At 34.0% G+C, this 16876-nt stretch overlaps 1 protein-coding gene and 1 non-coding gene across 3 annotated transcripts in view; both read right to left on the minus strand.

Annotated features, from left to right (window-relative positions):
* LOC128990108 (uncharacterized) overlaps nucleotides 1–16876 on the minus strand; it is a 402010-nt gene that overhangs the window by 84064 nt on the left and 301070 nt on the right. The window lies entirely within an intron of this gene.
* On the minus strand, nucleotides 5114–5185 carry Trnaq-cug (transfer RNA glutamine (anticodon CUG)). Its single transcript has one exon. It is a non-coding gene; the product is annotated as a tRNA-Gln (tRNA).

Consider the following 16876-nt stretch of genomic DNA (forward strand, 5'->3'; position numbering starts at 1 on the left):
CGAACTGGGGAATCGTTTGAATTACGTTAGAATTGAAACAAATAACCAACAACACAAAAATATTATTACATAAAAAATTACACGTAATTACACGTTTACTTAACATAGTTTAGCTATTTAGGCATGAGTTATGTTTCAGCATTTAAAACAGTTAAACATATACAGAATACAATTCAACATGTTGAGATATAAATGAATCCCTAACATTACGAGTTAGATATCAATTATCGCAATAAACATAAACGGTCATAGACATTTCCTCAACATCAATAACACAGCGACAGTGACAATGTTACCCAAGGCAGTATTGGCTCTTTGTGCTCAAACGTCCACAGAAGAGTGGCGGTCTGGTTCAGTCTCTCTGGCAAAGACTTCTCCACATCTTCATTGTTTGGTAACAAGTAGTATTTAACTTTAGAGTTGAACAGTTACTCAATATTCAAGTTTTCTATCTTGTTCAAACCAAATTCACAATATCCTTATAAGTCTAATAATATATTGTGTCGATAATTCTTTTACGGGGACTCCAGATACAAGGAAAATATGTCACAGTCACAATCCATTCTACTTTTATTGTTCGCTCAATTTATTTGTGTTAAAATATGCACATAATTGGCGTCCTCGTCTAAATTAAATAATAATAATAACAATGATGAGGAAAAGGAATTTAATTGTGTAATTTTATTAAAATGAAATTGTGCATTTATCAAACAAATATATTAAGATGTAAACAAATATTGAGATGACACGTTATTATGCTGTTTTGACACCTAATAAAATAGACAAGGAAGCCAATTCTTTTTGATAATATGTTTTATGAATTGGCTTTGCAATGTAATATCGTAATAGAGAATTACTTCCTTCCATTATAGCTTCAGGAAGGAAGGCGGAGCCGCGTCGGGATCGAGTTAGCAAACTTTTGAAAGCTTCCGGCAGTTTTAAAGTTGAATTGCGCAATTGTTATTCGAAGCTTAATGTCCTTTGACAATACAAACTAATAATGACTAATACCGTATAATTAATAATATATGTAATTAATAAAATAGGCCACCGTAGTTCTAGTCTAAATATTTACTGTATTTATGGTAGAAATCATACACTACTATAGTAGGCAATGCAAAAACAATATACAATCAACATAAACAATATACATATTTCTAGGTTACTCCACTTCTATGTTCTGCAGCGAAAGAAAATTCCTGCATTTCTTTGAACAACTGCAAGACTACAGTTAGTACGATGGCTTGGTGGTGTTATAAGTAAATAAATTGTAGTAAAACCTAAAAAAAGAAATTACCTGATTTTAAGAAATTTGATATTAAGTAAGATGTAAACCTTGCTATTGGAGATCCTTGGTTTAAGTTTATTGTAATTATAGCCGTACCACCTAGTACGGCAATAACACAGTACGGTAGAACAAGTGGTGATTCATAGTTGGGACTACCCTGGACCAGAATCCCAGCGTTTCGACTCAAATCTCGGTTGAACCTTTAAATTAGTATAACTAAGTGATTTGACTAACTAGAAAAGTTAGAAGCCCCCTTGTTACAATAAATAACTCGCAATATTTGATTACCAAACTGCTTGTAGTGGTTGAACTTACTATGTTGATAATGCAGCCTCATATAATCATCTATTACTTATACGAGTATTATCAGTTGAATACCATCTGTTCTAAGGGTATTTGTCTGCATCTTAATACACACATCAAGACTATTTGTTAACTCGTCAACGGGTGATTGCGTTGAGCCTCAGAACATACAACACTTTTTATAAAAAAAAATTGGTTTTATGCAACAAGAATATTCTCAATACCTTAGATACACGTAACAAACTGTCTGCCAAGCCAATTTGAAATGTTTTCAATGAGGTTAGGAGAAAACTTGAGTTGTTGAAACTTGAGGCCACTTGAGCCGTTCTTACTTGAAGGAAATTCAACAATGGTTGAATACCAGGGCAATGCATTGTAACCGAAAGCTACTTTAGTTCCATTTACTGGAATAATAATTCTTGTTTTACTTTAAAACAAACTTATAATGGAAACTACACTTAAAACCGAAGTTTTAGTAATTTATTGAACAATTATTAAGTAGTCTAAAAATGAATAACACAATTTTTATTTTATACATTTCAAATTTACTGCTTAGGTATTTTTGTTGTTAATACTCATTAAGTAGTTATATTTTGATAAAGGGGATGGATAACTATTTGTTGTTTTTGTTATTACTTTAGCCTATACATGTTAAAAAGACAATGGTGGTAAATGCATGATCGTTTATAAAAATACGACTTTAGGTAGTCAAATTTGAACATGTTCGTAACGCAGGAGAAACCTAAGCAGCATAAACTTTTGAAAAACAATCAGGAGTATCTATCCTCAAATTTGTATAACTGCAATATTTATAAAACGTATTTAAATCATTATACATGTTTTCAGGATAAAGTAATTAATTTGGCAATATATACATATACCGGTTTATATGTTTTAAGAAATTTCAAAAGAAAAGAAACTTAACAATGAAAATACTATCATCCTAATTCAGTTGTAAATGCTCATGTGAGTAACCATACACCTATTTTTATCAACAACGTCAGAAAACCTTAACAATTAATTAAATATTAGAACAAAGTAAAATGGTGTTTTCAGACTGAGAAGGAACATTGTTACAATGAAAACATTAAGGAGGTTCGTTAAATTGGAGGAATTAGAACATTCCTCGGTGTATATAAAGAGATCATAATATTTAATGAAACTCCTCCGAGCAGGGTAATGCCGTTGTGGGAATGAAAATATATTACAGCAAAGCGGCTTGCGACTTCAAATCTTCTTGGAACTTAAAATTGTTTAACTCTGTCTTGAATAAATCTCTGTTATTCAGTTAAGCAACACAAACGTTGACTTTTGATGCAATTTGTTGCCAACCGCTTACCGTGATCAACTTTGGATAAAGGTAGTTTGGTGACTACCAAGTTATTATGTACCTAACAACGTACGAGTATTATGTAACTGTATCTTACTACAATAGGTGTAAAAAAGTAAGGTAATTAATTATAGAGCTAAATTAACAATACATAGATATGATGTAATTCTGTACGGTTACACCACGAACACATGGTATTTTTCTCTTTAGTCACCTTAATTTACCACAACACTGTTTCAGCAAAATATCTGACGACGCACAACAGCAATAGATTCTCAGCTCTGCCTACCAGCTTCCCCAAAGGACTAACAACTCTTCTTCAAGAAAATTAATTTTGCCACCAAGCGCAGAAGATATCAATGTGCTCCGTAATTTTAATTGGTATTTGGTAGTTTTATTGCTCAATCATTATAATTGTAAAAATATTAATTAGGCCTAAATCTATTGGATTATCTAACAAAATTATAAAAAAATAATATACAACTGTATAACAGTAGTGAGTTCAAATCAAAATCAAAAATTAAATTGTAAAAAATTAAATATAAATTATGTTTCGAGTTAACTGTTGTATACAAGGTGTCCATGAAAACCGTTTCAGGACTTTGGGAAATGACTCATCATACTAAATGGAAGAAAAAGTTTATGTGAAGGGATGTCCAAAAATGCATATTTACCCAGACATCGCTATTTTGTTTTTATACATAAATATTTTTATCTTTTAAGTTTTTCATTCGATGATTATGAAATCTGGTAAGCATGTTAACATACAGAAGATCTATTATAGAAAAATAATCAAGTTGGTCCGATTGTAAATTTCAAAATGGCGGCCATTTGAACTTTTATAACTAACTCAAAAAACGCCTAATTCTACGTATGATACAATTTCAGGCATACTTTGTTTAGCATTCTTAATTCCCTATCAAATGATACCAAGATAAAAATGATCGGACTAAAATAACTGAAATATAACGTTTTTATGTGTAAAAAAAAGGCAAAAGATAATAGGGGAACACTTAATATTGCCTAATCTTACAATGAACAAACTTTATATTTAAGTTATTTGTCGTTCGATATTTTTGTTCTTGGTATCGTTTGATAGTAAATAAAGAATTCCTGAATTTATAATCGGGCCAACTTTGTGATTTTCTCCATAATAGGTCTTATGCATGTTAACATGCTTAACAAATTTCATAATTATTCGAATGAAAAACTTTACAGAAAATATTTTTTTACAAAAAACAAAATGACGGATATCTAGGTAAATATGCAATTCGGGCCTACCTTCACACAAACTTTTTTCTTCCTCTTACTGTGATGATTCATTTCCCAAAGTCCTGAGACGTTTTTTATGGACACCCTGTATATCATAAAATAACACGCGAGCTTGCTAATGAGTAACGTAATTCATAATGTTAAATTGTATTTTACTGAATAAAAATAACTTTTATTTATACGCAACACAATACATTTTTGTCTGATTTACGAGGTTTTATGTATAATTCAACAATATAGTTCACAATACCATATATCTGATAATTAATTAGAGTTTAGATTAATATTCCTTATGGTAATAGCGTGTCAAATTAACGCACTTGTAGGACACATCGAAGAATGTTGTTAGTACATGGCCTGCATTGAACCAACAGACAGTCTGGCATGGTTCAGGTGTGTATTTACATTAATAAAAGACCCACAGAATTCTAAATAGATTTTTTAAGCACTCTGCTCAGTCTGGAGGAGGAAGGTAGGTAAGAACTGTTGGTGCAACGTGTTTTTATTAAATAAATGTTGTAAAAAGGAATGGACATTTTGTGAGTACAATAAGTAGATTTCTCATCCTTATGAAATAGCTGAAGACAATTTTATTGTTAGTTCTGTACGGTTTATGTAGAGGTCGTGTTTTGTTTACAATTTGTTTCCTGTTATAACAGTCATTTAAAACCTCGTTTAACCAAATAATACAATCCAATAATAAACAATAACTTGTCTCCTAGTTATATAAGCAAACAGTACAGCACAAATCAAGAAATTAACCCTAAAATAAAGAAACAAAATGTTGTCGACACTAACACCCAGTGTCATCGTACATGAACTAGACACGAAAAACGTGCGTCAAAATTTACAATGGGATGACAAGTCTACTTGTGTTGGTTAGTCTATGGTACAATGTTCTATTTGTCAATAAAAACTTTAGGTTCCACCGAGATTTGAACTCGGATCGCTGGATTCAGAGTCCAGAGTGCTAACCGTTACACCATGGAACCGATGATAGAATAAAATACAACGATCTTGAAGAACGATTTTCAATAATAATTTGCATGAGAAAATGTGCTCAGTTCTATTGTTTCAATGTTGTGTTCTGTAAACCCAATTATTTATGTATACGAAAAGATAATTGTTTATACTTTTTAATTGATTTACTTCGTATTCAAAATTGAAATCAAATCACACAGCGATTTTGAATGGCAAACGATTTATTTCGGTCGAGTGCGTTTAGAACTAAAGCTAAAATTTACAATGCCAACTACAAAGATCAGACAAGGAAGTCAAGTTTCTGAAAAGCTGATTGGAGACTTAAAAGTTGGAATTCTTAGTAACTTGAGTCCCTTCAAGTAACTTAAACCACTTAAAATTCTTCACTCGTCTTCAGTCCTTAAGGAGTTTTATAACAATGTTTCGTATACAGATAATGTTGTTTAGTTTAGTTTTGTTTGTTAACAACACAATGCGATAACAAACGTTTCGTCAATTTCTATGACCGCACTGTTTTGTAATTTAAAAAAAATCTATTAATTAATTAAGCTTTATTGAATTAGAAACAGATATTGTTACGGTGGGGAAAATATTTTCAATTTAACGCACACTTTGTGCTAAAACTATAATAGAAATTCAGTTTGACATACAATTAATATCTTCAACTTACTTGATGAAGGTATTTTACACAAGGTTTTCGTAGCCAACCAATCTACCATTGATTCTGAGTAAGTTTGGGAGTTTTTTTTTCAAACCGAATCAAAATGTTCAAACCATATAGTTTAATAAGTCATTAATATCGACAAAAATTCGTAACATGTTAATGTTGTAATTAAAGAGTAAAGAAATATAACATCCATCTACAACTTAAATATACAATAAAACAATAGTTTATGCTGAATTTATTTCTAAGCTTTAAAAGCTGCATTTGTTTCGCGTTCCAAACTTGCCCCTCGTTAACTATCATCGTCCAAACTCCTGAGGGAGTGATTCCATCCCACCCTAGCCTCTACAAAAAGTATATTTCCCGTCCAGGATATCACAAATCCTGCTGCACAACGCACGGCCCCTGAGGGCCCAATTCTAGGGGAGGTGCGAGGCCCGAGCAACGATACAACTTTTGTCGGATGAGAAACTTTCTCCCTGCTTATTACAATATTTGCAGGGTCTTTAAACATGTAAACACTTTTTACACCTTTTCTACTTGTGTAAAAAGTATTGATGGCTGTTTACTATACAACAATAAATTCACTTGTAATAAGGAAACTACAGAAAATTGTAAACCTAACGCTATTGATTATTTTGTTTAGACTAGGGTTTACATTTGATATATAACCATGCATTTAAGTTATTTGTAAAACACTCTCGTACATATTCAGCTTGTTATTACATAAACAAAATTTAGTTTATAAGAGGTTCAAATTAAATGATCACATTTCTTAAAAGGCATGCGATTAATTTGGTCACAATTGTATTGCTTTATTTGCTATTGATTTGGAACTAAACATGGCTAAACATTGAGTTTAAAGTTATCCATAAAATACTGCTGGTATTTTTAAAAGATATTTTAGCTTTGAAAAATGAAGTACAATCGGAACACATTTTATAGCATCACTATCCGTGCGTAAAGCGTAACATTTCATGACGTATCGGATGACGTTTCAGTTTAGTGTCAATCATTGTTAGAATCTGCAGCTCGTGTTGCCGTTTACCTTTAAACTGAATATACTTTATATTTTAACTCAACTAAAATATTCCATCTAAATTTTAAATGTATTTCGTGTTTTAAGGATTGTCTTAACCATGCGTTTATTTTTTTATTTTTTTACGAATTTCCCGAAAGGAAATACCTACCTCCGGGACCGATGTACTTTTTTTTATTCAGCCTAGATGTTCCCGAGGGCTAAAAACACTATTCGTTAAAATCTTTATACATGTATGTATATCGGTGTGTCCTTGACACTCCTTATAATGTCCTTGATAACTAGAGTAATTTTGGTCTGGTTGAGATTAAATTTGCCATGAACGTGTAGACACTTGTATACAATTAAATAAGTTCGCAAATATGGACAGATCGGGTCATGAGAAAAGGGTGTTGTGGGGTTAAAAATGTCTCTTCAAAATGTGGGTTTTCCAAATTTTTACCCTTAAAACAAAACAAAATTCATTATGAATCCAGTTTATGTGAAGCAGCATGTGCATGTGCAGCAGTTCATGTGTTTGACAGTATGACAGTATTCGTATAATTCTCATCGCAAACATAGTAAAAAGTTAAAACAAAAAAAAAAAAACAAAAAAAAAACAATTATCATGTACTTAGTGAAAGTCGAAGGATTGAGCTGTTTACATATTTAGTGGTTATTCATAAACAATGTTTACAAACAGATAATATATAATAAGTATTATTAGTTATCGATGTCTATTTATTGAGTTAGGTTTCAATCCCGCTGCACCGCGATCCTCGGGATAACGCCTAAATTGACCGTGCAGATTGCATTGTTCCCGCGAGAGTTCTCGGTGATGTTTCTCAACAGCTAGAGCGGAAAATATGAAGTTACGGTGAAACATGACTGGCCTTTTTCATTCCCCAGAAATACGCCCTGAGGAATTCATAGACGCGTCATAAAACTGAAATTATATGACCGTAAAGGAAAAAAAATTCTAACATTCTGCTGAATACGATTTATACTTCACGCATAGGTCCTCAGGAGGTTTATGAATAATAATACTTTAACGACTTCAGTTACGTAGAACAGTAGAAGATGAAACAAAGTAAAATATTAAACAAATGAAGTTAGTGGTTATAACTAACAACAACAAATTATGATAACTGAGGTCAATTAGCAACGGTAAATAAAAGAGTTCAAACAAAATAGTGTCGACAATCTAGTTAATTTATGCGTGATGCAAACTCTTTGTAACACATAATAACAAATATAATAGCAACCAAATAAATAAAGCATCAAACTTATTGAGCTTCATCATGAATAACTAATTAAAAGGTTTACATCTATTTATGAGAGGAAAAAACAACAAAAACAGTGGAAAACCATAGGCTACTTGGAATGTTCTGCATAGAACTACACCAGTATTGAAGAGTATCACAAGCCTCAATTAAATGACAAAACTTTGCAGCGAGCAACATTTTTCATCAGCAATTAACTTGCAGTGAGTAAATTAGCATTGTCTGGTCACAAAACTAGCAGCCAACTAGTTTGCACTGAATACTGATGGTAAATAGTAGGTAGCTATTGACATTTGCGTGTTTAATATGGATAGCGCTAATCAGAGTGCTCGTCGTCACGTGATCTACTAGCAGAATACACTAGAATACACCAGAACACGGTGCTAGTTGTGAAATGATACTATATACAATACTATGACATTGATTAGTGCGAGTAGAGTCGCCGTTATATTGTATCCTATAGCATCCTATTGTATAAAATAATTAATTTTGAAGTGTTTCACATTTTAGTAACATTTACGGTGATGTCAATTAAATGCTTCTATTTTATTTGTATGTAAATTGAATTCAACGTCGTGTTTTACTCTTTGAGACGACTTTCGAGTGGAAATATTAGAATATAAAAAGACAGAGTGTTGAAATAGAAATAACTGTGTTATATTAGAAATCAGAATAGAATAGTAAACAGCATTTGATGATTAACATTTTGGTTGCTATGGTAACAACTGATTCATATGTTCATAACATTCTCCCCCACTTAATCACTGGAGAGCAAAGTCCTTAAGATAGGACGGAACCTTGCGTTGTCTGGAAGGACGAGTTAATTTATTTTCTTTTTGGTCTGTGGCTTGAGGTCTATCTAGATTTTCTTCCCTTAGAGTACCGTCTAGTTCTGTTGGATTGTTTGAACTTGATTCAGACTCTGGGTGGATCTCTTGTGGTGGTGCTTGACAGTCTATAATAGGTATAGTGGAATCATTTTATGAGTAAATTTGACCTAACCCCAACAAAATTGCAACACAAGCAATTTTTTTGGTAATGATAGCTATGAGTGTCTTTAATAACCCCTCAAAAATCGCCATCAATCGTACCTTGGCAACAAGCCCAAAAATTCAAAATGGCCGCCAAGAGGGATGCCAAAATTTATATTTTGGCATATATCTCTAGAACGGTTAGTTTTATCAAAAACGTTATTTTAGCAAATATGTAGCTCTTTTAATGCCAATCAGTTTTTATATAAGCATTTTGTCTGTCAGACCTATGGTATGGCCGCAATTTGAAGAGCCGTACTTCATTAAAATCTGCCTTTTTAAAAAAAATTCAAAATTTTCATTTTTTTATGACTTAATGTTAGAAAATACAAATTGTACGTCAAAATAATTTAAAAGTTGTTTGACATGTGGTTTCCTACTTATTTTCAGTTTTACTTGGGATTTTATGATTATGAAAATTTTTTTTGGCATGATTTAAATAATCTCCCATTTTAAGGGATAAGTAAGAAGCCAGGATATGGATATGAAATAAAAAATATATGTTATTTAAATCATACAATTTTATTCAATACTACAAAATAAAAAGATTCCTATATACAATATGTACAACATGAACATATAAACGTAGTTTTACCATAGTGTTAACATAATTTGACCCAATGATTTAAAAGTTTAGTCAACATTTTCAAAAATACTATTCTCATCGTCTTTTTCTTCGTCCAATGAAAACTGGAGACTGATTTTACTATTGTTTTCTAAACAATGACCACAGGAAATAGTGCAGTTGAATCCATTTTTTTACACACACATCTCATTGAATTACAAGGAGTTTTGCAATTGCATCTAATCATTTTTAACGATGTCTCTGGTGCTGCTGGCAAATCCATCTTTTGGGGCACAAACATGTTGTCCTGCAAAGTCCATCCCCAGTAGTTATCATACTATCTTCTGCCCTTTTCCATATTTGAATTTGTAAATAGGCACGCAGACTATGAAACTTTACTGCTGACTCTGTTGAAGGAAGTTGCTGAGGCTTTACAAAGCTTTTATCTTTTTTTTTTAATTTTGACAAAATACTTTTGTATCTACATGTGTTCATTGATTCGTTCTTATTCCCATTGAACAGACTAGCCATTAGTTTCAGACCGATTACTTCAACTTGATCTGGACTCAGATTTTGTGAGCTGAAAGATGACAGCAGATCCTGAAAATACTCGTCTTCTAATGTTCTGTTGAATACAGATAGTTTTCCGATGTGAAAAATCCTCGAAGTAGTGTCGCACCCTGTATAGGCGTGCAGAGCTAATAGAGATTTAGCTAAATCTTCTCCAAGTGAGGATCTATTTTTTTTAATGTTTTAAACATGATCTGAAAGTCGTTTGTCACTTCTGAATAGCAAGTTGTAATTTGTTGTAATATTACACCAATAGATAAGTAAAATAAGAAGATGTCAGCGACTCTGTAGCACTAAAGGAAAGAAAGCGACTGTGTAAAAACTAAAAATAAGTAGGAAACCACATGACAAACAACTTTTAAATTATTTTGAGGTACAATTTGTATTTTCTAACATTAAGTGATCAAAAACTGAAAATTCTGAATTTTTGTGAAAAAGGCAGATTATAATGAAGTACGGCTCTTCAAATAGCGGCCATACCATACGTCTGACAGACAAAATGCATGTATAAAAACTGATCGGCATGAAAAGAGCTACATATTTGCCAAATTAACGTTTTTGATCAAACTAACCGTTCTCGAGATATATGCCAAAATATATAATTTGACAGCCATCTTGGCAGCCATTTTGAATTTTAGGGCATGTTGCCAAGGTACGATTCATGGCGATTTTTGAGGGCTTATTAAGGGCACTCTTAGCTATCATTTAAAAAAAAAATTGCTCGTGTTGCAATTTTGTTGGGGTTTAACACTAAAATGATTCCACTAGTATCCGTCTTGGAACAACAGAACTATCTTGTTCGTTGTGTGTTGTAAATGTAACTTTCTTCTTGGATACAAGAGTCAAAATCAATTGATTTATGTGTCGTTTTAAACTTCGTCCAGAATCCAATTCAACAATGTAATGGTATTGACCTAATTTTCTCTTGACTGTACCAAACTGCCATATGTCTTTATTTCCCAGGTAAACTCTTGCCTGAACCCTCTCCCCCACTTTAAGAGAGCGGACGCGAAGAGGAGCAATCGATTTTGATGGAAGCTTTGCCTTTGGGTTAGGGAGAGAAGTGTGTCAAGTCTAATCCGAATCTTCCTGTTCAAATACAACTCTGCTGGAGTCTTGCCTGATGCCAAAGGTGTTGCTCGATATCTGAAAATAATGTTTTGTAGCTTTGTGGTAATTGGGGTTGGATCATCGGCAGCAGCAATAAGTCTTCTCTTTAAAGTTTGTATGTTTCGTTCCGCCAGGCCATTTGTTGCAGGATGGTTAGGATCAGTAAATTTTTGGAAAATCCCACGTTCTTTACAGTAGTTGATAAATTCCTCACTTTTGAATATAGTGGCATTGTCCGAGACTAAGAACGAGGGGTACCCATGAACCGAGAAAATGTTTTCAAGTAGTGCCATCGTCGTTGCTGAGGAAGGAGCATTTCGAAGAATGCGAACTTCTGCCCACTTTGATTTTGCATCTACACACATGAGGAAATAATTTCCATCCAATGGACCGGCATAATCAATATGCACTCTTTCCCAGTTATCATCGGGCTGATCCCACGGATGTACCGGAGCTTTTGGTGGATTGTGACGAACTTTAGCACAAGCTTCACAGCTTTTTACTAGTCTTTCTATTTGTTTGTCCATACCTTCCAAATATACATATCTTCTAGCAAGCTGTTTCATTTTAGTAATTCCGAGGTGTGATTCATGGAGCTCATTTAGAAATTGATTTTGAAGACGTTTGGGAATTACGACTCGATCTGATCGGAAAAGTATGTTGTCTGAGATCATGTAAGGGCTATCTTTGCGACTATTTTTCAGTTCATACAAAAGAACCTGTAGCTCAGGGTCTTTTGCCGTTTCTTCTTTTATCGTGTCTGCCGTTATCACTGTGCTGGAGATTTGAAGTAAGGTTTCTGCATTGATTGTGTTTATTTCTTTGTCGAATGTTAGTTCAGATGAAATTGATGATTGAACTGGACTTCGAGACAAACAATCCACGTTTTCATTGTCTTTCCCTTTCTTGCATTGAACTGTATAGTCAAGACCACTGAGGAATGAAGAATAACGCAATACGCGAGATGATGTCATTCGTGGCAGGGCACGTCCTGGATGAAAGATATGTGACAATGGTTCATTATCGGTGACAAGAGTGAATTTTTTACCAAAAACGTAATTGTAAAAATGGGTGACTGCGTAGATGATTGCTAGAGCTTCTCTATCAAGTTGGCTGTAATTGGTTTCAGCCTGAGTCAATGCTCTGGATGCATATGCAATTGGTCTTTCTTGACCATCAATATCATGACTGAGTATTGCAGCAATTCCAGTTGGGCTAGCATCTGTTGTGAGAATAACTGGTTTTGATGGGTCGAAAGGAATAAGAACTGTATCACTACAAAGTTCAGATTTCAGATTCAGAAATGAGGCTTCAGCAGCATCTGACCAAAAGAATTTTTCTCCTTTTCGAAGCAAACATCGTAGCGGGTGTGTTTTTGAAGAGAAGTCAGGAATGAATTTTGCATAGTATGTTACTAAGCCAAGAAAGCGTCTTAACTCATCAACATTTCGAGGGCGAGGCATCTGAGTAACTGCTTCAACCTTTTTAGGGCATTTTTGAATCTTATTGAATGACACCACATGTCCAAGGTAATTAATACTTTCCTTGAAGAAAACACATTTTGTTCTGTTAAGATGTAGATCATTCTTCTTGAGACATTCCAAACATGCAATAAGGTTCTTCATACACTCTTCGAGAGTTGCACCGTGACAAATGATATCATCAAAGTATGCTTCTACCTTTGATAATCTGTTTAACAGTTGTGACAAAATTCGATTAAACTCAGAAGGGGCTGTTTTTATTCCAAAACTGAGACGATTCATGTTGAACATTCCTTTATGGGTTGATATTGTTTGAATCTTACTTCCCTCTTCATCGACTTTTGAAGATCCAACTTACAGAAGTATCTTGATCCGCGGAGACTATGTAGGACATCATCAATGCGTCGAATGGGGTGGTTAGATGAGACAAGTTTTGAATTAACCCCACACTTGTAATCCACGCATAGTCTGACTCCTCCATCCGGCTTTGGGATAACAACCAATGGTGACCCCCAATCACTTGATGCGACTGGAGTTATGATTCCTTGAGATTCGAGGGTTGTAAGTTCCTTTTCTACTCTCTCTCGTAATGCGAAAGGGCATCACGTTCCCTAGTAAATACTGGGTTTTCATTATCTCTGAGTTGGAGTTTGACTTCAACATTTGGAACACATCCGATTCTTTCTTCGAAAATTGCTGAGTATTTTTCGAATATATCCCCTAGAGACGGAACTAAATTAACATAAACTGTATTCATCGGTGATTGCTTTCTGTTGTCTACCTCACTGAGTTCAATTCCAAGTCCACGGATCCAAATTCGTCCTAACAAAGCAGAATGACCTGCAGGTACTATAAATAAATCAGCATTTAGTGATTTTGCATTGTAAGAGACTGAGACAGTTACTTTACCTTTAGGTTTTATTATATGATCAGAGTAGGAGCGAAATGAGATAGGAGTTGGTTGAAGTGGCACTTTAAGTCCAAGTTTATCAAAGTCCGTTTCTGAGATTAAGGAAAATCGTGCACCAGAGTCTACTTCAAATGTCTGAGGCTTGTTGTTGATAGTGACTGTAACCATGTATTTGTCTGAGTCTGGTCCTACTATGTAAAGATCTTCCACATCGTTGATTTGTGTGATTCCATACTCATCTGGGTGACTGGATTCATCTTCTGTGTAGTGAGACAACAGGGTGTTTGAGCTCTTTAGTAGAGACGTTATACACACTTTTGATACGTGGCCTTGTTTTCCACAGGAAGTGAATTTAAGATAATTCCGATTAGTTTTGCATTCATTAGACTGATGGTTTGATCGACCACATTTGAAACAAAGTCCATCAATACCCAAAGCTTTGTAGTCAACGTGTCTTTTTAAGCTTTTGTTACGGAAATGTTGTGATTGAGATCTATTGGAAACGCGGTCATCATATTTGGGAGTCTTAAATTGCTTGAAACTTTGATATTCCTTTGTCTTAGACCTTGAATGCCTATCAATTTTGTGTGTATCTGCATTTTCACTTGATGATTGTGTGACAGGATTACAAATTTTATTTGATTCATAGCGGGAAGCTTCTAGGGCAATTGCTTTCTTGAGGAGTGAGTCAAAACTGTTGAGATTAGTGTCTTGTAGAAGTTGTTCTCGTATCCAATTGTCTTTTAGTCCTCTAATAAATTGAGGGCGGAGAAATTCATCAGCAATTGAAATTTGACTTTCACATTCATTGCAAGAAGTGTAAAAATTACAATCATTCAGGTTACTTTTCAGGACTGTGACAAAATCAGAGATAGATTGATGCAACTGTTGTGAAACACTGAGGAAATAGTGTTGTGCAACAATATGAGATACTGTAGGTGACAACATCACTGTGAAATGTTCGATTAATTTTGAAAAATTAAGGTCTTTTACAGGATTGTCTGGGCCTAAAAGAGTTGTCAGATTATTGTAATGTCCCTTACCAATGGATGAGCACAGGAGTTGAGCTTTCATCTTGTCTTCTTTAATGTTCTTCAAATTGCAATAATTTTCAAAACGTTCCAAATATGATTTGAATTTATCATTATTTGGATCAAAATGTTCAAAAGGATTGATCTGAGGAGTTGAAGTTTTATTACCTAGAGCTGCAGCCAAAACATTTATGAGTCTTTCAAATTGTTCTTCATTCATGGTTAACAAAATACAATTTCTTGAAAATAATAGAATAAAACAAGAATTGATAATAGTTTTTTACCAAATCGTCGCCAACTGAGATGACTTTCGAGTGGAAATATTAGAATATAAAAAGACAGAGTGTTGAAATAGAAATAACTGTGTTATATTAGAAATCAGAATAGAATAGTAAACAGCATTTGATGATTAACATTTTGGTTGCTATGGTAACAACTGATTCATATGTTCATAACACTCTTTATTGATAATTTAAGAGGAAAACTATTGTTTTGAATACATAGGTTATTTGGTTTGAAGGGTTGTAAGTAGTGAGCGACAAAACAACGTCAGCATGATGATAATATCGGTATCATCATGACATCGCTATCCAGGCAAAGTGGAAGAGATTGCGTTTGAGAAAATCAAGGGACGTATTAATTCCATTGTGGAAGCCAAATGATATTTAATTTTGCAGTATGCGTAAATATAAGGCTATGGATTGTTGTGAGCACAAGGTATCTAACAATGATCGCAATGCAAACATGGTTCGACGCGATCCCAATCTTCAGACCACGACGGAAAACCTCTCAATTCTGCCCTACAGCTATGAATGACACATTACCTAGAAGCTTGTTAGCTTATCACTAGGTGTTAATATTAACTAATGGTAAATTAGGCTTTAGGTGAAATAATAGAAGTAATTATCTCCCCAGCAGATAGACATCACCATTGATCGAGGATCATGATGTAGTAACAATTTAGTCTACTTAAAATTGTTTTGAAAGTGAATCAAAGAAGAACAATTAAGATTGCTTTAAAGTTTTATCAGACATCAATAGCCTAAATTTTAGATGATTCTTTTTAATTTTTGTTTATATACGCCATTAACTTTATTAACGTCTAGATAGCATAATTTTGATAGCCTAATGACCAATGCAATCTCGGCCTAGGAACAATCTCGCTTGGAGTCGAACCAGCGACCTGACAGTTACTTGGTTGTCAACCAAGCCGATTCTTTGCATGCAAAATATTTTTCACCACACTATGATGTTTTTGGCTGTATTACATACGTTAATTGGTGGCTGAAAGTTACGTTTTGCTGGCCATGCCAGCTGTCATCGTAATTTGGGGACCGAGCAGGTTTTTACAGGCCGGGGCCGCAAAATCAGCTGTCCGCTTACTTACTTAAAACATGAATGCATTTTAAATACACAATCAACATCCATAGCATTGCAATAGAATTGTGTTATTTTCACCGTTGCCTAGCAACTATTTATTTTTATTTTTGCTGATTCCTCAAATTATTTCTTCACATAACCTTAAAGTTGTAGTTGTGTTGACTATCAGTGTGCATTATTATAGTGGTGAACAGTGCTAATAGGGTAAAGTGTGGTGAAAAATAGCGTTCGTACCACGGACCGAAATGGTTTTGCAGCTCTCGATCGATTTAAGTTCTCGACTTCGTCTCGAACTTAAAAACTATCTCGAGCCAGCAAAACCTCATTTTCGGCCCTAGGTACGAAATATACTATTTCTCCACACTATGATGTTTTTAGCTGTTTTACATACGTTAATTGGTGGCTGAAAGTTGTTTTGCTGGCCATGCCAGCTGTCATCGTCATTTGGGGACCGAGCAGGTTTTTACATCCCTAGGACCGAAAAATCAGCTGCCCGCTTACTTTCTTAAAACATAAATGCATATTAAATACTGTACACAATCAGTATCCATAGCATTGCAATAGAAATTGTTTTATTGTCACACCGCTGCCTAGCAACTATTTATTATTATTTTTGCTGATTCCTCAAATTATTTCTTCACATAACCTGAAAGTAGTAG

The sequence above is a fragment of the Macrosteles quadrilineatus genome, unplaced genomic scaffold (assembly GCF_028750875.1).
Source record: "Macrosteles quadrilineatus isolate MER2022 unplaced genomic scaffold, UCM_ALF_1.0 Scaffold_1__1_contigs__length_201487025, whole genome shotgun sequence".
NCBI lineage: Eukaryota > Metazoa > Arthropoda > Insecta > Hemiptera > Cicadellidae > Macrosteles > Macrosteles quadrilineatus.